The sequence below is a fragment of the Macrobrachium rosenbergii genome, chromosome 43 (genome assembly GCF_040412425.1).
Source record: "Macrobrachium rosenbergii isolate ZJJX-2024 chromosome 43, ASM4041242v1, whole genome shotgun sequence".
NCBI classification, from domain to species: Eukaryota; Metazoa; Arthropoda; class Malacostraca; order Decapoda; family Palaemonidae; genus Macrobrachium; species Macrobrachium rosenbergii.
Window position 1 is genome coordinate 12,090,657 of NC_089783.1, and position 22,906 is coordinate 12,113,562.

Genomic DNA, 22,906 nt, shown 5'->3' on the forward strand with positions numbered 1-22,906 from the left:
CCCATTATAAATTCGTATCATATATTAAAAAAAAGTTTATTGATAAATTAAACAATTATTGTAAACTTTTATCTATAATACTGCTCGAAAAAAAAACCATATAAAAGAAATTACTTGCAAGTTCTTATTTTGACTTGTGGCCACACTGAAAAATTCGTCTGCAGACACACAAACCAACATAGTAAACACAAACTATAGCCAATCAGAGGTGGTGTTGATGACGTAATTGACAGCCAATCAGGTACGACAACTTTCCCGCCCAGATTTCACTCTGTAAGGGCCTGTCTACACTAGCGGGCATGCCCATCGGGCACTTCCAGCTGTTTATAGTTTCTCTCGCTTCTGAAGCAGTGTTAACAGACAATCGCATCGTTCTGCCTCCATATGCGGTCGGTCAGTATAGTGGAACGGTTATGGGGACAGTGTTTGCCCGTCGGGCAGTGCCTGCCAGTGTGGACGGGGCCTTAGAGGAACCCTTCGGTTTATGATGTGCTGTTTGGAAGAAGCTCACACCTCCGTTTCATGTTTATTTTAGTTTTTTTGTTTTTAGGGGAAAATTTCAGTGGAATTAATTTCAAATAAAAAAGACATTATTATTATTATTATTATTATTATTATTATTATTATTATTATTATTATTATTATTATTATTTATTTACAGCTACAGTATTTAAATCCAAATTAAAAAGAGAAATAATTTTAACAGTTAAAATTAACGGTTAAAAAAGCTTAAATTAACTAAAATTTAGGGCAAAAACCAAATAATAATGGGTATCTTTACTTTACTTTTCATAAGTAGTAAAGGCTACATGTTAAATGCCAACGTTAATTAACGACGAATGAAAGCTACTTTTGCTTTCATTTCTTGATAAATGATTATTATTTATTCGGTACTTCGTCGGGAATCGAATTTATGAATGAAGGATGACGTCACTGGCCGGGAGTAGAACTCACTGGTTTCCATGGAAACCAAGGTCGGCTTACGATTTTCATAAAGTCTATTATTTTTTATGATAAAACTTATATAATAGCTTAATTATATAGTAATAAATTAAAATAAGTTTTTTATATTTTAAATTCATAAAAATACTGTTTAAATGCCGAATTTATCAATAAAAATATAAGTTTATGAGCTCCCTACTCATGCCGTATGGTTATTCTGCTGAATTGTCGTCTGCTTCAGTTCAAAAAGAAGGCAGAAACTGGCAACTTCTCCTCAAATTTGTAGTCATTTACGTTCGATAAATAAGTAATTTCAACGATTTACGTGACAGTTTTTTTGCAGGAATATTCATTAATATATATATAGGAATATGGTAAGACAAAGAAACTGAGATTTGATACATATCCAGTCTAAAAAAACGATTTTTAAAAGTAACAAGAGACAACTTTTACAATCTCCTACTAACTTCTCGGGTTCCATCAGCTTATGATTTGCTGTTGGGCTTGAATTTGCATTTTTCGTATCTATTTCGGAAATAAGAGCAAAAACTCTGGCCCAACAGCAAATCATAAAAGTCGAGGGAACCCGATAGTAGGAAGAATAGAAGAGTTGCTTTTTTTTATTTTTAAAATTCGCTTTTTATAGGCTGGATATACATCAAAACTCAGTTTAAATATTCATGCCAGAAATGTCATGTAAATCGCTGAAATAACCCAATTATCGAACGTAAATAACGATGAATTTGAGCGAAAGTTGCCAGTTTCTACCTCCTTTTTGAACTGAAGCAGACGACAATTCCGCAGTATAACCATACGGTGTGAGTAGCGATCTCATAAATTTATATTTTTATTGATAAATTAGGAATTTAAACATATATTTTCATAAATTAATAAGTAAAATAACTTATTATGATATATTAGCATATAAATATAACTTTTATTATATAAGTTTTATCAGTAAAACTAATAGACTTTGTTTTAAAACTCGTGTACAAACGTCGGTTTCCATGGAAACCGGTAGTAATCTTCAGGGCAGTGACGTCATCTTTCATTCAAAAATTCGATTTGTTTTAAATGATGTCAAGATAATGTTTTATAAGACAACTCGAGAAATTATCCCCAAAAGTATCTAAGTTCGAGGCGAAGTCTAACTTCATATTTCCTTTATCACTTACGAATACTTTATTCAATTCAGTCAATAATCCTGCATTTGCCTATTTAATAATCGATAAAACGATTCGTAATGTTTTACTTTAAAATCTGCGGCAGGTTTCAAAGTTCATCTGTCGGTTTGTTTTACCAGACACTCATAGGAAAATACCTTTTATATATCTCAGTTTTAATTAAAAAAAATACTTCATTAATAATAGTTTTCATATAAATCAAAAGTATATATTAATATTTTTTATATTTCATCAAATATTTAAATACAAATATTTCTATATGCGAATTAGTTAAAACTTAGACAATAGTTGTATGCTGCACGAAGCCAAAAGTTTAATAGTTACTTAGCAGTATTTTTAAAATAATTTATTTTGCTAATTTTAGTAACATCAAAGAACAATATTTAGGACCAGAGAAAACAAGAAAGATTTAATAATCTTTAAATTATATTAAATCGTTGTAATTCGTTGTTATTTACGTAAAACCGAAGGTTAAATGTTTATGTAAACAAATCAAGTTATCAGTTAGTATTTATTGTTCTTTTTTTTATATTTTAGTTATTTCAGCTGTCAATAGGTGTCTATAGCGTCGTAGGCCCCGTAAATTTCTTAAAACAGACAAGCCTAAAGTTAATTGCGAAGAATATCATTTTTAAACATATGTTGAATGTGATATTGAACATAAATATTAAACATAATATTAAATCCATTTAAAATATTTGAGAAAATAATTCAAATACAAGCTTAAAGGGAATTGCAAAGAATATGAATCTTAAATTTAATACCATAGATATAATATAGAATATGAATTTTCAATATAATGATAAATAAGTATAACATTTTAATGAAAATAATTAAATTACATTCCATAAATTATATTACGATTTCATATATTTTTTAGGTTTTTATTTTAGGCTCGTTATCGCTCACTCAGAATGTAAACACACAAACATGGCCGCCAACATGAGACCAACCTTTCCCTCATGACAACAGAGTTATTTCGTCGCCTTTGTCGTTTTATTTCGTCATATAACGATCGTAAGTGTCGCCCGTTACGTCGTTATTTCATTTAGACTTATTTTAAAGCGTCATGTAAACGTAACTTGTGTGAAACAATGCCGTAAATACTTGTAAAATGTCAGGTACAGTATCACCTCTAGGCTATTCCCTTAGAGGTGTCTGAGGTATTTGAGGTTGACCTGACTCATACATTATCCTGGGAGGGGTATTGTGGGTATAGCCTTACCCTAAATATCAATCTGGGTAGCCAGCAGGCCTTTCCCATGTTCAGTGTTACTTCTAGGAGGCCAGGGGAGGTTGGCAAAGCCACCATGGCTAGGTCAGGTTAAGAAGGTAAGGTCTTTAGGTCAGGTGAGGTTTAGGAAGGTTAGGTTTATTGTAGTTGGCAGAACCTGTGTCTGTCCTTCTCAACTGGTCATTAGGTTAAACACTAGAAAAAGGTGTATAGAATTATTATTATTATTATTATTATTATTATTATTATTATTATTATTATTATATTATTATTATTATTATTATTATTATTATTATTATTATTCAGAATGAACCCTAGTCATATGGAACAAAGCCCACAGGGCCCATTGACTTGAAATTCAAGCTTCTAAAGAATGCAGTACTGTATAGGTTAGATAATTTTAAAACTGACGAAGGTGATGAAAAATTTGCTGTCTTTTGTTCATGCTTTTGCATTTATCCCCTAGGGCCTGGTGCTCAACATGGTAGAAGTTCCTTGGGACACCGTGTTTAGTACCAGCTCCTCAGGAATGAATATAAAATATAGAGGAAATATGGCAAATTTCTCATTATCTCTGTCAATTTTTCAACTTACCTCACCTGTGCTGCATTCTATACACTTTTTCTCTGTTGTTTAGCCTAAAATTTGTATTAATAAATGATATTTTTGTGTGTCTGTCTCCTTTATATTTACCAAGCTTATTATTTATTTAACCTATGAACCAGTGCCTTTCGAAAAAAGATTTTGGATTTTCCAAGTTTTGCCTGACTATACCAACTGTGATGTTATGTTACATCCCGGGGTTAAAAACTATTACCAGTCATGTATTAAACGCAGAATCTCAAGGGTTGTATGGTATATGTATTCTGAAACTGCACGGCTGGCTGGTGGGGTTAGGTTAGTACCAATTTAAACTATTTAAATGGTCATAACAGTGGTGCAGTGGAGGAGTTATATTTTCAGCAATGAAAATTATTTTGTAAAACTTGATAATACAGGTACTTGTTACCCGAATGATTAAGGGTTTTTAATTGCATCTAGCAATTAACTTTGTATCAGAAACTGTATTGTATCAGAAACTGTATTCATAAAGGTTAAAGTATTTTTATCCTTTTGAAGTTTTAACAACTGTCGTGAGGGTGATATGATATCTGTATTATGTCCTGTGTAACTGGTTAGGTAAGGCTGCATTACCTACAGTGCAATACCCTCCTAGTGCAGTCAGTGCACCTCACGCGATGCACTTTAGGCATTACTTCCAAGTTCTTTGCAGCTTCCCTCCGGCTCATAGCTGCAACCCCTTTCATTCCTTTTGCAGTACCTCCACTCATATTGTCTGTCTTCCATCTTACTTCCCACGATCTCATAACAGTTGTTGCACCTTTCAAACCTTTTTACTTTCAATTTTCCATTCAGACTTGAATGACTTCATAGGTCTCAGCTCTTGGCTTTAGGCCTGAATTTTATATTTAATTTTTTTTTTAATTCCATCCTACAGTGCAGTAAAACACATCATAAAATACAAGTACTGTGACTGGCACCCGGTATCAGATTCATTGCAAGATAAGAACTGGGTCTATCTGCTTCAGCATTCTGTTACGGTATTGCTAAACAGGGATGACAGCCACTGTCTCTCTCTAACTGATGAAATGGAATTTTAACTATAATAAAGTTAATAGTAACACCTCAACTTAATGGACCTCTTTAGTGGACTCATGTACTTACGGCTACTACATTACAATTATTTTTCCCTATGCTACCATTTCAGACTTATATTTTTAGATATATATGAGATGTAGAATACTGATTGGTTTAGCTTAGGAGGATTCCAATATTTTTAGATATATATGAGATGTAGAATACTGATTGGTTTAGGTTAGGAACTATGTGGAATATCTGTTAGTTATAAGAGATCTAGAAAATTTCAAGTGCAAGCTGTAATATAGGATCTTTGTTACTTCATGGACCTTGTTACTTTTTTTCAGAAGGCCAAATCTCCAAAGTGTGTGTTAAATTGAGGTGCTACTGTATATTAAGAATAGGCATGATAGTAACAGCTTGTATGCATAATCAAAAGCTAAGATTGTCGAGGTTGTCTCGTCAGATGTAGGAATGAGACAAGGGTTGGTCCTGATTTGTCTTCAGTTGCAGCAGACACAGACATAAAAATGTTCATGCCTTCAAACAGCTCTGATTCTGTTACATGAGAACCAGATTACATTTTCCATTGATTTAGATTAAATTATCGCCATCCTAGTAGTGAATAGCAATACCCTAAGTAACAAATAAACAAGTTTCAGGAAATTTCAAGAACAGAGGGCCTATGATTGGGAAAATCTGTTAGTAGGTGTGTTTCTTTTGGGTGGAGTCCCAGGGTGTGAAGGGATTAGTTATCACACAAATGATCATTCGAAGACCAACGGTGAACATTATTAAAAGTCTTTAGTGAAGATCCTGTGGTTCAAGACCTGTTGATTAAGACTGTGAACATTGCTGTTTGAAGGTAGGAACCATTTTAGATTCTGCAAACTGTAGATTGTTTCTTTCTTTTAAGATATGTCTCACTTGTGTCAAACATTTATTACATGAGCGTTGTGTACAAGATAACATGGGGGAATTTAGATTATTATTATGCATTTGTTTAACAAGGGTTTTATTTGATTTCTTTAGATGTTTCAGAGGAAGAGCTAAAATGTATCAAATGGACAATTAACTTTTGACCCATTGTGGATAACAATGTAGAGAGAATAATTAGTTAGATATGATGGACTTGATATGTCTGTCAGGGTTTAGTATTCCATTTTATTTCATCTCTTGTTTCTTGCAATCCAGTTATGATAGATTTCTGTCAAATAAATTATTTTGGGTGGCTTGTTTTGCTGTAGACCTGAGAGAGAGAGAGAGAATGTGGGTGTGTAGGTACAGATGTGCATTACCAGTAGCCTTTTGATGCAGTCACTATCAAGCTACCGATAGATGGGACTTCTTGACTGTAGAAAAGGTAAGCAATGAAAGTTTCTCTCAACTGGGTAACACATCAATCACTTCTCTCACTATGTGTGCTGTTTCTTAGCACGCTACTTCGGCATCTAGTTTTCTAGATTCCTTTTCAGAGATCTTGGGATCGTGCCTAGTGTTCCTATGATAACGGGTACAATTTCCACTGGCATATCCCATATCCTTCTTATTTCTATTTTTAGGTCTTGATACTTATCAATTTTTTCTTTCTTTCTCTTCTACTCTGGTATCCCATGGTCCTGTGACAACAACGAGTGATACTTTCCTCTTGATTTTGTCAGTCAGCGTCAAGTCTGGTCTATTGGCACGTATCACCCTATCTGTTCTGATACTGTAGTCCCAGAGGATCTTTGCTTGATCGTTTTGTGTCACTCCCTCAGGTTTGTGTTCGTACCACTTATTACTGCAAGCTAATTGGTGTTTCTTGAACAGGCTCCAGTTGAGGGCTTTTGCAGCTGAATCATGCCTCTTTTTGTACTGGTTCTGTGCAAGTGCCAGACATTCATTTGCTATGTGGTTTATGGTCCTGTCTTTCATATTGCACTTCCTGCATATGGGTGAGATGTTATTTCCATCTGTTGTTCTTTGGACATATCTGGTTCTTAAGGCCTGATCTTGTGCCACTGTTAGCATTCCTTCTGTTTCCTTCTTGAGTTCACCCCTCTGTAGCCACTGCCATGCTTCATTGCTTGCCAGTTCTTTAGTCTGTCTCATGTACTGTGTGCGCATTGGTTTGCTGTGCCATTCCTCTGTTCTGTTTATCATTCTTCTGTCTCTGTATATTTCTGGGTCTTTGTCTACTTGTATCAGTCCTTCTTCCCATGCACTCCTTAGCCACTCATTTCACTGGTTTTCTGGTATTGCCTCAGTGCTCTGCTCTTAATGTTGATGCAGTTGTCTGTACTTAGTTGATCTCCCCTCCTTCCTTTCGTGTTTTGTATGCCTAGTATGTCTGTATTTGCTCTTGGGTGTAGTGCTTTCTGTAGTATTGTCATGCATTTCCTTCCTAGTTTTCTGGTCTTTGCTGCGGAGTTCAGTCTTCGTCCACTCCACTGCTCTCACGCTGTACCTGACTATTGGTACTGCCCATGTGTTTGTGGCTTTCATCATGTTTCTAGCATTGAGTTTTGACTTGATTATTGCCTTAAGTCTACATGTATTCTTTTCTGTGGTTGTATCCTTCATTTCTTGGTGTTTTATATCCTTTCCTTCTATTATTCCTAGGCATTTGTATCATCTATGTGTTTGATGGTATTCCCATCGGGTAGCTTTATCCCTTCAGTCCTTGTCACTTTGCCTTTTTATATGTTGACCAAGGCGCATTTTTCTGTTCCAGACTCCATCCTGATGTCCCCAGATACAATCCTTACAGTCTGGATTAGAGTATCTAATTCCTTGATGCTCTTGCCATACAGCTTGATGTCGTCCATGAACATCAGATGGTTAATTCTGTTACCTCCTTTCTTTAGTTGGTACCCAGCATCCATCTTCTGCAGTTTCAGTATACTTCATTGACAACCAGGTATTGTATACAGTCACATTTTACACTCACACTTTCTTTTGCTAAGCAAGAAATACTTACAGGCTATCATTGATGTTTGCCTCTGTTGTGTAAGTTATGCAAAGATTCTTTTTGTTTGCCATGCCATGTCCAGCTTAGACATGGTGTCATTGTATGGGCACTGAACCTTCTCAAGAATAACATGAATATTAAGAATGGATATGAAATGAATTAATGTATTGTGATACATTGGTATTGTATATGTACCATATTATACCAAGTGGTTATTTTTCATTACTGTGCAGGTATTGTGTCTGTTGTCCATTCCTGTCAGTGTCACTGAGGCTGATGCTTCCAAGTTAGAGAGTTTGAAGTGCCTTAAAGTGCCATATTCCTTTCTTGGAGGATTTATTTTGACATTTCTCTTATTTTCATCTTTTGTTTTCATCTGCTTGTACTGTACTTATATTAATTTATTCATTTTTGTACATGCAACTTACCCGTCAGATATATACGTAGCTATAGTCTCCGACAATCCCGACAGAATTTCAAATCTCGCGGCACACGCGGCAGGTAGGTCAGGTGATCTACCTTTCCCGCCACCCAGCCATTCCCGTTTTCTAATCAGATTTTCTCTGTCGCTGGTTCCGACAACATCCGTTGTTGGTTCCTCCTGATTTGGATTTCTTTCTCACTTGCTGAGGATCTTTTTTGGACGGATTTTTGGTGACGTATTGGATCTTTGGCTTGGCATACGCTATTGTGGACTGTTTTTTGGAATTGTTTAGGATTTTTCTGTCAAGATGTCTGATGTTAATGTTGCACCTGTGTTTCCTGTGTGTTAGGCAAGAGTGTAAGGTGAGGTTACCGAAAGCTTTTAGACCCTCACACTGTATGCATGAAGTGTCGGGGAATGATTGCTCTTTTGATAATAGGTGTAATGAATGTTTCAATCTATCTGAGAAGGAATGGAAGGCTTTGAATGCTTATGTGAGGAAACTTGAGAAGGTTAGAGCTAGGAAGGCTTCCTCTAGAAGCTCTAGTAGGTCTCGATCTAATGAGCTTGAGGTAGACACTAATACCATTGTAGTTTCTCCTAAAACTCTGGTTTCAGCCCCTTCTCCCTTCTCCGAACCTGCGGATTCGTCATCAGAAATGGCTGCTATGAAGGCGGAGATCCGCAGGATGCAATCCAACTGTTTGGCTATGAAAGAAGGAAAAGTAAGAGTGATAGTGATTTGTGCAGTGTCCCCAGTGCAGTGGAGGGGGCATCTGACCGGCTCCGCATTGCTCTTAGGCCTCACCTATGCTTCCAAACTCCCAGGACCAGTGGAGGAGGAATGTCGGAAGCCGCAAGGGAGGATGTAGAGCATCCCCAATGGTCAGGCGTCCCTGGCGGCCAGACCCTGTTGATGCGTCCCAGGCTGCCTTGGATCGCCACAGGAAAGGCATCCTAAGGAAGTGTTTTTCAGCTTCTGACTCTTCTTCTCCAAGGCGCGGATGGAGTTCGGCTGAGGAGTCGCGCCCTTTGAAGAGGTCCTGGAAGGCTCCTAGAGGTGACGCCTTAGATTCAAGCCCTGAGCGCTTCCCAGAGGAATCTCCGGTGAGCAAGAAGAGAGCCCGAAGATCGCCCTCGTCCTCTCCAGGAGAAGGGTCCCGACCAAGCAGATTTTGGTCGATCTCCAGGCTCAGTTGTCTGCTCTTGTTTGGTTCTTGGCCAAGGATTCTTCACGTGGAAGGACGATTCTCTTCCTGTCAAGAGCTCCAGTGACTTAGACGTCCTTCTTCCAGCAGGCTCTCTTCTCCCGTTAAGCGCCTTTTCCAGCAGCAAGCGATTTTTTTCAGTAAAGTCAGCTCTTCTCCTAGTAGGCGCTCTTCTCCCAGCAGGCGCGTTTCTTCCAGGCTCTTCTTTTTCTGAAGTGCTTCTCAGATCCAGATGCTCCTCTCATCGCAGACGCTCTTCTCCTCTTGATAGGTGCTCTTCTTATGCCAAGCTCTCTTCTGTTAATGGCGCCTGTCCAGTGCAGGCGCTCTTGTCCACCAAAGAGCGCCTGCTACGACAGTGGCGCCTATTACCAGAAGAGAGCTTGGCATAAGAAGAGCACCTATCAAGAGGAGAAGAGCGTCTGCGATGAGAGGAGCGTCTGGAAGGAGAGGCGCTTCCTTCCGAAGAAGAGCGCCTGGAAGAAACGCTCCTGCTGGGAGAAGAGCGTTCTACAGGAAGAGCGCCTGGTGAAAAAGCCTGACAGGTTTTGCTGCTGGAAGGAATCGGGAGAAGAGAGCCTGCTGGAAGAGCTCCTCTCCTGACAGGCGCCAGACTGGCAGGGCGATTCTCCTGGCAGGCGCTCTTCAATGGACAGAAACGCCTCTCCTTCCAAGCATTCTTCTCCTGATAGGCCACTCTTCTTCCTTCAAGTTTTCTTCTCCTGCTGCTCCTTTGGAGGACGTTTCAGAGGATGAATCCCCAAAGACGCTGGGATCTCGGACTACAAGAGACTGGCTGTGTTTATTGGTTCAGGAGTTTGGAGACTCTCTTTAGCCATGCTGCCCCTCTGAACCTGTTTTGAAAACTCCTGAACTAGTCTCCTGGGTCCTTATGGGATAAGTACCAAGTCATCAGAAAGCCTCCTCATTTTGTGAAGATGCGCCCTACTATATCTATGAAGAAGGCATTTAAGGGTTTTGGGGAGTGGATGCAGTCAAGAAGGAAGAAAAGTTTTGCAAGACTTTGTTTTTCTCCTTTCCTCCTTCTAGGCTTTCATAAGTCTGGTATTTGGTATGAGACCAAGGAACCTTTGGGGTTATGGCTCCCCCAATGGAGGATGCTGACTTTTCTTCTCTGGTTGACTCTTCCAGAAGGCTTTCTCTGCTTTACACAGCTTGAAGGCTTGCTTGGGGAATGTGTGAGCTGGACCATCTCAAGGGCCTTTTTCGGATAATGGAAGTATTTAATTTTATGGATTGGTCCCTTGGGGCGTTGGCCAGGAGGGCGCAGGACCCCGAATTCCTCAGCATGGAGGATTTTGTCAGCGTTTTGTCCTGTTTAGACAAAGCAGTGAGGGACGGCTCTACCGAAGTCGCTGCCTTGTTTGGAGCTGGAATTCTCAAGAAAAGGTCAGTTTTCAGCTCCTTCCTAACTAAATCAGTGTCTCCTCTCCAGAGGTCCTCTCTGTTGTATGCTCCTCTGTCGAACCATCTTTTCCACAGGAGACAGTTAAGAGATTTCTCTCCTTATCGGAGAAAAACTCTTGGTAGGATCTTCTTGCCCAGTCTTCTAAGAGGATGAGGCCTGCTGTGCCTTTTTCAAAGAAGGAGAAAGTGCCCTTTCAGGAGCCCTTTCAGGGGGCCCTTCTTCAAGAGTCTCTTTCCGTCAGAAGAGTCGGAGAGAAGAGGAAGGTCTTCAGCTCTTCCAGCAAAGAAGACCAAGTGATATTCAAGTCCTCCAGACAACAGTGGGTGCCAGACTGCTGAGATTTGCCGAAGTCTGGGCACAGAGAGGGGCGGACGACTGGTCCCTCTCTATTCTAAAGAAAGGGAGTTATCAGCCAGGTACAAGGATCCTGTCAGGAGCCAGGTCCTTCTACAAGCAGTAGAACAGATGCTGGAGAAGGAGGCCATAGAACCGGTTCAAGAGCTCCATTCCCCAGGTTTTTACAATCGGCTGTTTCTGGTGCCGAAATCTTCGGGGGCGTGGAGGCCTGTACTGGATGTAAGCGCCCTGAACTTCTTTGTTATCAGGCCGAAGTTCACAATGGAGACGACCTCTTCGGTTCTGTCTGCTCTTCGTCCAGGGGATTGGGTGGTGTCCCTGGACCTTCAAGACGCATATTTCCACGTACCCATTCATCCCTCTTCAAGGAAATACCCGAGGTTCGTGGTTCAGGGAAGAGCGTTCCAGTTCAGGGCCCTGTGCTTCGGACTTTCGACGGCCCCCCAAGTGTTCACGGGCATTTTGAGGAACGTAGCACACTGGCTACACCTGGAGGGAGTAAGAATCTCACTCTATCTAGACGACTGGCTGATTTGAGCGTTTTCAAAGGATCTCTGTCTGGAGTACTTGTTTGTTTGTGGACTAAACACTAAATATGACCCAGTCCCTAGGACTGTTAGTAAACCTCGAAAGTCCCAGATGATTCCTCAGCAGAGCATTGTCTACCTGGGGATTTGGATGGATTCTCGGGATTTTCAAGCATTTCCATCCCAAGAAAGAAGAGATCGCTGCCTAGAGAAGTTGACTGCCTTCCTAGAGAAAGAAAATTGTTCCAGCTGGGAATGGATGAGTCTGCTGGGGACCCTTTCCTCTCTGGAACAGTTCGTGAAGCCTTAGGAAGACTTCACCAGAGACCCTTCAATTCTACCTGAGGGAGAAATGGAATCAGAAGTCTCAGGATTTGTCAGCTTCCTTCCAGATATCGGACAGGTTAAAGAAGGATCTCCGTTGGTGGTTGGCCCTCAGAAATTAAACCAAGGATTGCCTCTTCAGTTGCCGAGCCCTCGCCAGTCTTGTTTTCAGACGCCTCAGAGTCGGGATGGGGAGCAACACTGGGCTCGAGAGAAGTGTCAGGCACCTGGAAGGGGAACAGGTGACCTGGCACATCAACAGGAAGGAACTGTCCCCTTTGCCATTCATCTAGCCCTCATCCATTTCGAGCCACAGGTCACAGGATCAGTAGTACAGGTAAACTCAGACAACACTTTCACAGCCCTGGCTTACATCAGGAAGCAGGGAGGAACACATTCCTTCTCCCTTTACGAAACAGCAAGGACTTTGTTGCTGTGGGCGGAGGAGAGGAAGATTAGACTCCAAGACCAGGTTCGTGCAAGGGGAAAGGAATGTGAGGGCGGATCTGTTAAGCAGAAAGGAGCAAGTCCTTTCCACAGAGTGGACTCTCCATTCCAAGATTTGCAAGAAGCTGTGGAGCCTTTGGGGAAGGCCGAATATAGATCTTTTGCGACACATTGGAACAGGACTGGAGAACTACTGCTCTCTGATCTCAGACCCATTAAGGGCAATTGCTATAGACAGGTCTTCTCATGGTGTGGTCCGAATAGACGGCTATGCTTTTCCATTCAAGATCTTGGGGAGATGTCATTAAGAAAGTTCGCTTCATCAGAAGGCACGAAACTGACCCTGATCGCCCTGTTTTGGCCAGCTCAAGATTGGTTCACAGAGGTACTGGAATGGATGGTGGATTTTCCCAGATCGCTTCCACACAGGAGCGATCTTCTCAGACAGCCCCATTTCGACAGATTCACAAGAATCTCCCCGCTCTCAATCTGACTGCCTTCAGACTATCGAAGGACTGGTCAGAGTGAAGGGATTTTCGCATAAGGCTGCAAAGGCTATTGCCAGAGCCAGGAGAACCTCAACCTTGTTCATCTACCAGTCGAAGTGGGAGGTTTTAGAAGATGGAAAGACTCAGAAGATATCCTCTTCCAATACCTCTGTGACTGAATCATTCCTGCTTTTCTTAAGGGAGCAGTGCAACCTCGCTGTACCTACGATCAAAGGATGCAGAAGTATGCTGGCTTCAGTATTCAGACACAGAGGTCTGAATATTTCAGAAGACAAAGACCTTCACGATCTTATTAGGTCTTTCGAAACGTCTAAGACCAAGACCTCGAAGCCTCCCAGTTGGAACTTAGATGTTGTTTAAAGTTTTTAATGTCCAAGAAATTTGAACCTCCCCAAAAAGCTTCCTTCAGGGATCTGACCAGGAAGACTGTTTCTCTTTGCTCTGGCTTCTGCTAAGAGAAGTGCTGGAGTTGCAGGCTTTGGAAGGTTATGGTTGGGTTTAAGATTGACTCAGCTATTTGCTCCTTCAAACCCTTCTTCTTTGGAATGAAAACCCTTCAAAACCATGGCCCAAGCTTTGAAGTGAAAGGACTTTCTTCAGTGACGGGGCAAGAGTTGGAGAGGACTCTGTATCCATTAGCCAGCCTAAAATTCTACCTAGATGGAAGAAACAGCTGGGTGGTACATGTCGAGAGTCCTCTGGTGCTCAGTCAGGGATCCTAGTAGATCCATCTCGAAGAATGCTCAAGCTTTTTTCATCAAAGATGTCATCAGAGAAGCGCATCTGTCTTGTGAGGATGAGCACCTTAAGCTCCTTAGAGTGAAAGCGCATGAGGTGAGAGCCATAGCGACATCATTGGCTTTTCACAAGTCGTTGTCTCTCCAGGCTCTTATAGAGGCGACTTACTGGAGATGTAATTCGACTTTTGCATCTCATTATTTGAGAGATGTTAGAGTAACTTATGATAAGTGCTTCTCTCTCTGGGAGCGTCATTATCTTCGGATTCAGCTGGGACAGGAGCTGAAACTAATCCTTTATAATTTAGTTAATTTAGTTGATTTTAGTACTATGTGATGTGTGTTTTTATGGTCGATTGGAAGAGGATGTTGGAAGTTAAACCCCTTTCAATTCTGCAACTACTAACAAGGTTAGATTTGGTCAGGTGATCGGGATTGGTTGTTGTGCTCCTTGGTTGTTTATTGATACCTAAAGCTCTGTCATGTAAGAGGATAGCCCCCATTGATATGATACAGGTAAAGGCTCTGTCATGTAAGTGGGTCAGCCCCATGGCATTGACACGATCCAAAATAAGACTCTGTCATGTAAGTGGGTCAGCCCCCATTGACACGATCCAGAAGGGCTGTCAGTCATAGGTCTCAACCTCGCTGAAGCTCTTGAGGCAAGCAGACTCATAGACAATATCCATGAAGTCTTCTGCCCAATCAGGTAAGAACCATGGTTTTTATATCCTACAACATATGTTTTTTCCTGTTTTTTATATATTAGCTGTCTCTTACCCTCCACCAAGGGTGCCAATCAGCTAAGTAGGCTATATATCTGACGGGTAAGTTGCATGTACAAAAATGATATTTTTATGATAAAATAAAGTTTTGTACATACTTACCCGGCAGATATAAAATAATGAATTAATAGCCCAGCCTCCCCTCAGGAGACAGGTGGAAGAAAAATCTGATTAAAAACGTTTTAATGGTTCCTATTCCTGCCACCCAGCGGCAGGAAAGGTAGATCACCTGACCTACCTGCAATAGATGTGCAGCGGTTGAGATTTGAAATTCGGATCGTTGTCAGGTATCGTTGGAAATGACTATAGCTAAGTATATATCTGCTAAGTGTGTACAAAACTTTATTTTATCATAAAAATATCATGTTTTGTTGTTCCTGTACTTTGAAACAGATGGACATTTTAGTGCGTTGAAAGTGTGCTTGTCAAATGTGAGTACATCCGTTACTTACTTTAGGGTTATTTTGTGTACTACTTATTGGTGACATGGCATTTGAAGTCAGGGTTTGTTGTCACAAGAGACAGTAATGATGATATTCTTGTCACCACCTGGAAATACAGTTTATGAATGCAGGTCACATTGGAAGCATTTAATAGGGAGCTCTTTTACAGGAAGTCATCATTATCTTGGTTTATGTATTTACAAAATCAGGTTCCATCTTTCATGGGATTAAGCAGTATTTCTGCTGACTTGTGTCTCTTATAAGGTGTATGTGAATTCCTATCTGGTCTAACTTTTGGTGTAATATGATTTGCTGTGCCTTCCTACTGGTCTTTGTCATACTGTTTTAATTTCTGCTGCTTTCCCAACCTTCAGTCTTTAAGATACCTACAGGAAATGTTGGATTATTTTCTTTATTGTCTAGATATATGGCACTGAGTTCCATTCTTGATGCTGATATATGGACTTATATACTGTACATCCAACTATCCAAGAATTTCTTGTCACAGTATAACACAATTCAGCCACCCCAGAAAGGTGTGATCAGCAGAGGGTATTGCTCTTTGGGAGGAACCATGCACTCAGGACTGAAATAAGTACTTCTGTGCCCATACTGTCTACTTATCTTGCATTCATGCAATATACATCTCATATTTTGCCAATTCTGTAGTGCTGAAGTGGACTACATTAACCATATTTAAGTCATTTCATTTGACCAGAAAGTGAGTCAGTCTCTTGTGTCCACATCGGAGACACCATTTCTTACCACATTACAAACATCACATTGAACTTTTTTAAGCTCCAAGTAGGTCATGAATGTTAGCTAAGCTTTTTTCCAGTTCTCCTAACTTCATTGTCAACTTAGAATAAAGTCAGCATATTTTATCATTTTTTGTGTTGTTTTAGTGTCAGGATATGTGATGTAGTAATCCTCAGTCTCATGCATAATGAAGTGGAGAATAAATGAGTGGGAAAGTTTTTGTGTTCCTGCCAAGATAATCATTGCCATGTTTAAATTTCTGTTCAGTCATGCCTATATCAAAAACTGTATTGTTGATTTTGAGATCTTTTGAGGCTTAAATTTTTTCTCTTTTTATGGGGGTGGGTCTCCCAAACTTAGGTAGCCAACTACAGTTAGAGCTAAGGAGACCTAAGGTTTCATTACCTGTCAACAGCGGGTTGCTGGGGCATGAAAATAAAACTTCCAGACCAGTTGGGTGTCATACCCCGCAATTTTGTCTTCGCACACTAGATGTTTTGCTAGAACATTTCATTCTGGTGTGATTTAAGTGACAAAAGTCTTTTAGACCTATCTGACAAAATCTGGAGCTGTTTAAAATGTGGCGACAACATTTTTCCAAAGGAACACACAACAAGAGGTGAGAGTTGGTTGCAAATGACATGCAGGTGACTTAGCACGTCCGGTGGATGACCTACATGGATGGATGCCAGCTCTCATCATAATAGGAACCAAGGAGAAAATTAGTTAGTCATTTCAAGCTGATAAATTCCTGACTGGTTGAGTTTTAACTAGTGGAATCCAGGTATACAAAATGGAACACAATAAAATCTCAGGCTGGCTGGAATTCCAGTAAGTTTGGCAAAACTTACTGATTAAGAAGTATATTTTATTAAAGTAGTCAAGATTATGTGATGTAACCTTCACCAAGTTGTGAAATCAAGACTGTTATAAAGCAATGGTTTGTAACTATGAAATTTGGAAGTGATGTAAATCATTTTAGTAGGTTCTCAATTTTGTGTACTATAAATTTCCATGGGGCCAACATCATGCAGAATGGGGTTGACGAAAATAGTTTGGTGAGTGTGTACTCGTAGAAACCCTACGTGGTTTTATATATGTTTGTAATACAGTGCTAAGTCTTTGGAAATATATGTAACTGCAGTGTGCCTTCATCAATCTTTACTTATATATTTCAGGTTGGTCTGCTTAAGTTACACAAACTTGCAACTTGCTTGTGACAATGGCACTGAAGATATTTTACCAGTCACTAGAGGTGACAAATAAGCTTATTGGATAGGCTACTGGTCCCAATGATGTATGTCACAATGAAAGCTTCAAGAAGAATCATCACTTCATTGAGAAACCCCAGTGCAGAATAAGTGAACTTTTTATTTAATTTTATTGTATGTAGAACCATCTTGACTAATACAAGGGTTTTGTAGTGCAGTTTTGGAAATACAAGTCATTTATTTATGATTTCTCAGCTTGATATTGACTGAAAGTACTGTATGATTGTAAAACCAATTTGTTTATTGTGTTCTAGTGCATTAAGTATGAATGCTAATGAGCATATCTGAGATACAAGATGATTACTTTTACCGATAGATAATGCCTGCTTTCTATAGAAGAAATTAATTGTTTTATTTAAGTGATTACCAAGTAATTACATGGCCTATAGTTTATTGCATAGCAGCATAAATTAAAAAATTCGTGGGTAACACCTCAAAGTATAGTGCAGGAACTACTAGCAGAACAACCTCATTCTGTTTCTGCCAGCGCTCGAGTCAGCACCAAGTGTCAGTGTTAACTTTGTTCTGAAATTTGCAGGTCGGAGACCTGATTTCGGTGACGTGTTATTGCTGATTTCGAGCAACCTTCAAGCCTAAAGCTTTCAGGATCAGTATTTTATTGTTTGTTTTTAAGATTTGATTCAAGTTTATCATATTTGCTAAACTAGCGAATTCGCAATCAAATTGGTTAACTACCCGTAATGTAGTTTACCACACCACCACCTGTGCCAGTTAACGCAATAAAATGTAAACATTGCGTTCGTTGCCGAACCAATATTGATGGTAATGAAATGCTTATTTGCAAGTCTCAATTGATGTTTGATAGGATTTGAGATATGTCTGTATGATGGTACTCAGTGTACTTCGAACTATGTCGGTAAAGATTAACTTCCCTATGCTGAGTAGTGTAAAAAACTTAAATATGTTTGCTACCTCGTTTACTGTTAGCAAGATAAAATGTAAAAATTGTGTTCTCTACCAAACCAATTTTTTCAGTATTGAAACGCATATCAACAAGTCTCAAATAATTTTTGATAGTAATTGAGATATGTCTGTATGATGGTACTGGGCACTTCTAACTTTGGTCAGTAAAGGTTAACTTTTTTTCCGATAAGTGTAATAAGACATAAGCATTGCGTTCTGTACCAAACCGATTTTCGGCAATGGAATAAATATCTGCAAGCCTCAAATAATGTTTGTTAGGAGTTGAGATATGTCTGTATGATAGTACTGTGGGTACTTCAAGCATTTGTTGGTAAAGACTTAATTGAATATCTTCTTATTACACTTTCCTTTGCAGAGAACTGAAAAAATGTAAGGGTAGAACTTAGTAATGAGAGAATTTGTGCTTATTTTGGTGGCACTGGGCCTTGGCGTATGGACTCCCAAGCTGCAACCTCACTTGGCGCCAGCTACATCCTGGGAGCGCCCAGCGCCTGACGCCAGCTCCCCATTGTCTGGTGCCAACTCTCTCGTGCTACTAGCCCGCTTATTTTGTATACACTTGCTCCCGCACCTGGCTCCCCCGCTTCCTTCCCATGCCATTGCCAGTCTTGTGTCCGAGTTGACAGAAGTTAACCTTGTAATAGTGAAGTGTTTGTGCAGTGGAGGAGGTGGCTACTTGTCCGCTGATGCTCGTAGGCGAAGGTCCCTATCCCGCTCCCCTGCACCAGGTAAAAGACATACTGGAGGTCCAAGAGAGTCAGGGGGATTCTCATGGGCAGTCGCCGTCTCAGTAGAGCCTGTTGCCCGGTCCCAGGTATCAATAGACAGCCAACGGAAAGTTGTCTTACTGGATGTGTGGTGTAGGAGGTGGCTATCCGGCCACTCGGATCTCCTAGACCTGGTCCCCGTCCCGCTCCCTGCACCAGGAAGAAGACATACTGAAGTCCATGGGAGTCCAAAGGGGTTTGCCCTTGGGTAGTTGTCTCCTTGGTCGACCCTGTTGTCCGCAAGTGTTGATGGACAGCCATTGGAAAGGTGCCCATAAGGATGTGCTTTCATTGTAGAAGTGCCAATGGCGTGTTTTCTAGTGATTCTCGGTCACTGAAAAGATTTGTTTCGGTTGCTGAGTGTCTGAGCACTCAGTGGGATCCGAGCGCCCAGTGTCTAGGCGTCCAGTATCTGAGTTTCCACCTGGACTCTCTTCAGTCTATTTTCCACCTTCGCCTGATAGCTCAAAACGAGTTGACACTACTTCCTTTTTTGCGTCAATTAGTGTCTCAGAGTCCTGTCTTACGCGGACAGGGACTGTTGTGTCCAGAAGTATGAGCTTGTTGTAGGAAGCCCCCTTCTCTGGCATTTTCTTCGTCCTCCTAGGAGTCTCTCAGGGAGTTGGAAGTTTGTTTTTCTTTGTTGAGGGAGCAAGTTTAGTGCCTTTTGTCTTTCCTCCCTCTAGTGCTTCGACGGAACTTAGACCTGCTGGTCAAAGATCACGTCAAGATTTCAAAGTAAGGTGGTCTTTCTTTCTTGTCCAATCCATCAGGTTCTGAACAGGGTAATGGCCTCTCAGAATCTCAGAATGACCCTAGTTGCTCCCATGTGGCCTCATGCAGAATGGTTCCCTGATCTCCTAACCCTGTTGTCAGAAGGTCCAAGAGATTCCTCCGTGGCACAACCTTCTGTGTCAACCCCACTTCCAGAGATACCACTGCTTGGTAAGGTCTCTATCTCTTCATGGCTGGAGACTATCCAGTATCTCCTCTGAGCAAGAGGCTTTTCTTGCAGAGCAGCATTGGAGATGTCTGGCTATCTCAGAAGATCTTCCTCAGCCATGTAACCAGGGCAAGTGGGCCATTTACTGTGGTTGGTGTCATCAATGGGATCTCTCTTCAGTCGGAGCTTCTGTTCAGCAAGTAGCAGACTGTCTTGTTTTTCTCTGCAGAGAGAAACAACTTTCTGTGTCTTCCATCAAGGGCTACAGAGCTGCCTTGAGTGCAGTTCTGCATATGAGGAATGTCGATCTTTCTTTCTCTTGGGAAATCTCTGCTTCTCAAGAGCTTTGAGCAGTCTTGTCCTCCAAAAGAACTTAGACCACCCAGTTGGGACCTGACTTTGGTACTGTGCAGCCTCACCCATGCTTCTTTTGAGCCTTACGCCATGTGTCAGACACTCTTTGAAACGAGTTGATGAACTCTATGACCTATCCTTTGATGTCAAGCATACAAGGGGTTGGACTTCTGCAGCCTTCAAACTTGTCCCGGAATTCGTGGCTAAGACTCAAAACCCCTCTTCTCATGATGACAGATTTGAATCCTTTTCCATACTGTCTCTTAATGACTTTGTTGACAGCGATCTGGACAAATTGCTCCTTCTCTCTGTCAGAGCTCTACGCTGTTATCTGAAAAGGACTCATCACCTCAGACCGGGGTTCCGAAGACTTTCCTTAGTACTGGCTGGAACAAAAAAGAAGTGTCAAAGAATACGATCTCCTCTTGGTTTCGTGAAACTGTCAGACAAGGTTATAGTTCGACTTCATGCCCCAGTCCTAACACAGTGCATACAAGAGCACATGATGTTAGAGGGCTAGGCTCTTTGTTTGGCATTTAAAAAGAACTTGTCTGTTCAAAGGATTTTGAAGGCTGGCACTTGGCTTTGTCAGGTTGTTTTTAACCGGACTCCAGCTAACGCCAGAGAATTTATCCTTACGTTAAGACCGAAGGTTTGTTAGTTATAAAAAATGCAAATTTATTTAAAATTTGTCCTTTTATTTGTATTTTATTTAATTTCCTCTTTGCTCTGGCAGATCTAATGTAAGTTTTGTTATTATATCAATTTTCCTCTAGTTTCTGAGCAGATATCTCTGTCATTCATGTTTTTCATTTTTAATTTACATACATATTAACTTGACTTAGTAGGTTTTGCTGTTACAGAGGCCTAGTTTATTTGTATTTTATTTGATTTCCTCTTTGCTGTGATAGATCTATTTGTAAGTTTTGTTGGTATTGTTATCAGTGTTATCCTAAATGGCCCAGGAATGCCATGAACATATAACCATGCTCCCAAAGATAAGAAGACGCCAGTGAATTACAAAGCAACGTCAGAGTGTCTTTCGTACTAGAACAGCAGCATCCATCAAATAGCCTGAAGATTTATCTGCAGTCTTGTAATTAACAGGTTATATAAGACTTGTAGGAATGAGCAAGTAGACATCCAATGCCTGAACCCTCTTAGGGTTCACCTGAAGAATTCCTTCTTAATATTAGCAGTTATGACTTGGATCATTGACAGACGGTCTCTTGTTTGTCACTTTTTGTAAGTTGTATTTTAACAGAGATCTTTCACATTTACAATTGATCCTTAATCCCCTTTTCCTGCTGAACAGCAGCACCAATATGCAGTAAATGCGCCTCACCGAAGAACTTCTCAGTTCCAGAGGGCCTTTATTCATCACACCGTTGGACTGTGAAGCAGCCTCCCAGAGGATGTTGTGCAGTTGGAACTTGAGAAGTTCAAGAGAAGATGCAATGCATTACTACCTTAGCAGTATTCTCTTTGCTATACGTTTTTACCTATCTACAGATGTATTAATTGATTTTTTCTTTCTTAGCAAGCAAGATAGACATATTCTTTCTTTATTTCCCTTTACCTCCTCTTACTTCTTCCTAATGAACACCATATTCTTTGGAAGCTTGAATTTCAAGTCAGTGGCCCCTGTGGGCTTGTTCCATATGAATAGGGTTCATTTCTGTAATAATGGTAATAATAATAATTAAACAAGAAGTGGAATTTGGAACAAGGTAGTGTTTTAAAAAGTACATGGCCAGGTGGTACAATTTTATGTAGGTTACTGTAGGCAAAAACTTAAGAATTATGAAGTTAAACATGAAAAGGGTGACTCAAGATGTTAGTGAAGATATTAAATTTATAATATATTGCTTATGTAGGTTTCAATTTTAATAACTTATTGTGTAAAAGGTGAGGGTAAGGTTAGTAAATGTTTCAAAACTTTTCCCTGTCTGAATTATTTGTGAATGTTTTCAGTGCTATTACTAAAAATCTTGATTTTTTTGCAGATTTTGGAATTTGCACAAAGTCCAGAGCTTACACTGAAGAATCATCATTTAAACTCTGGCCCAAGGAACAAGAGCTCCTCATTCTGGCATAAGGCCAGCGTCGTTTAAAATCTGAGACATCAGATTTGCTCCAACATCACTTACCTACCTTCCCATCACATCTTCGGTTGAGGAGAAGAATTTAATAGAATACACATTTCTTGTTGCTACTTTGCAGCAAAGTGTAATGACTGATGTCTTGTCTTGTGTGGTGTTTATGTATGAATTTATGTATGAGTGATATGTATGGAGGCCTATAGCTTTTTTTTACAGTTTTTAAGATGATTCTTCAGAGGTGCCTGTGCACCTATATGATAGTTTTGGCTTAATAGGTACCTTGGAACATGAAAGTTTTTTTTATGTTGTATAATTAGTGTTTGACTGTATGAGTGTATTGGCTGATCTTTGATAGTACTCAGTATTGATTGATAGGTTCATTCTTAAATAATAAAGACCTTATATTGTAGCTTATACTTGAATAAAGTAACAAAGACCTTATATTGTAGCTTGTACATAAATGTTGTCTAGGTTTCTGATAAGTAGCAGAGTTTGTTAAGTAACAAAGACCTTATATTGTAGCTTATACTTGAATATTGTTTAGGTTTCTGATAGGTAACAAAGTCTGTTAAGTAACAAATACCCTACATTGCAGCTGCACTTGAATATTGTCTAGATATCTTA

General features: G+C 40.0%; 1 long non-coding RNA gene across 2 annotated transcripts; it reads left to right on the forward strand.

The window, feature by feature from the left end:
- The first annotated feature begins 7,703 nt into the window (after positions 1 to 7,703).
- LOC136828493 (uncharacterized) lies at positions 7,704 to 22,684 on the forward strand. Of its 2 annotated transcripts, none has more exons than XR_010850065.1 (3): positions 7,704 to 7,900; positions 17,079 to 17,285; positions 22,187 to 22,684. It is a non-coding gene; the product is annotated as an uncharacterized lncRNA (long non-coding RNA). The 2 variants fall into 2 exon arrangements; XR_010850066.1 differs by having other exon boundaries at positions 7,705 to 7,900; positions 17,079 to 17,261; positions 22,187 to 22,678.
- Positions 22,685 to 22,906: the final 222 nt, after the last annotated feature.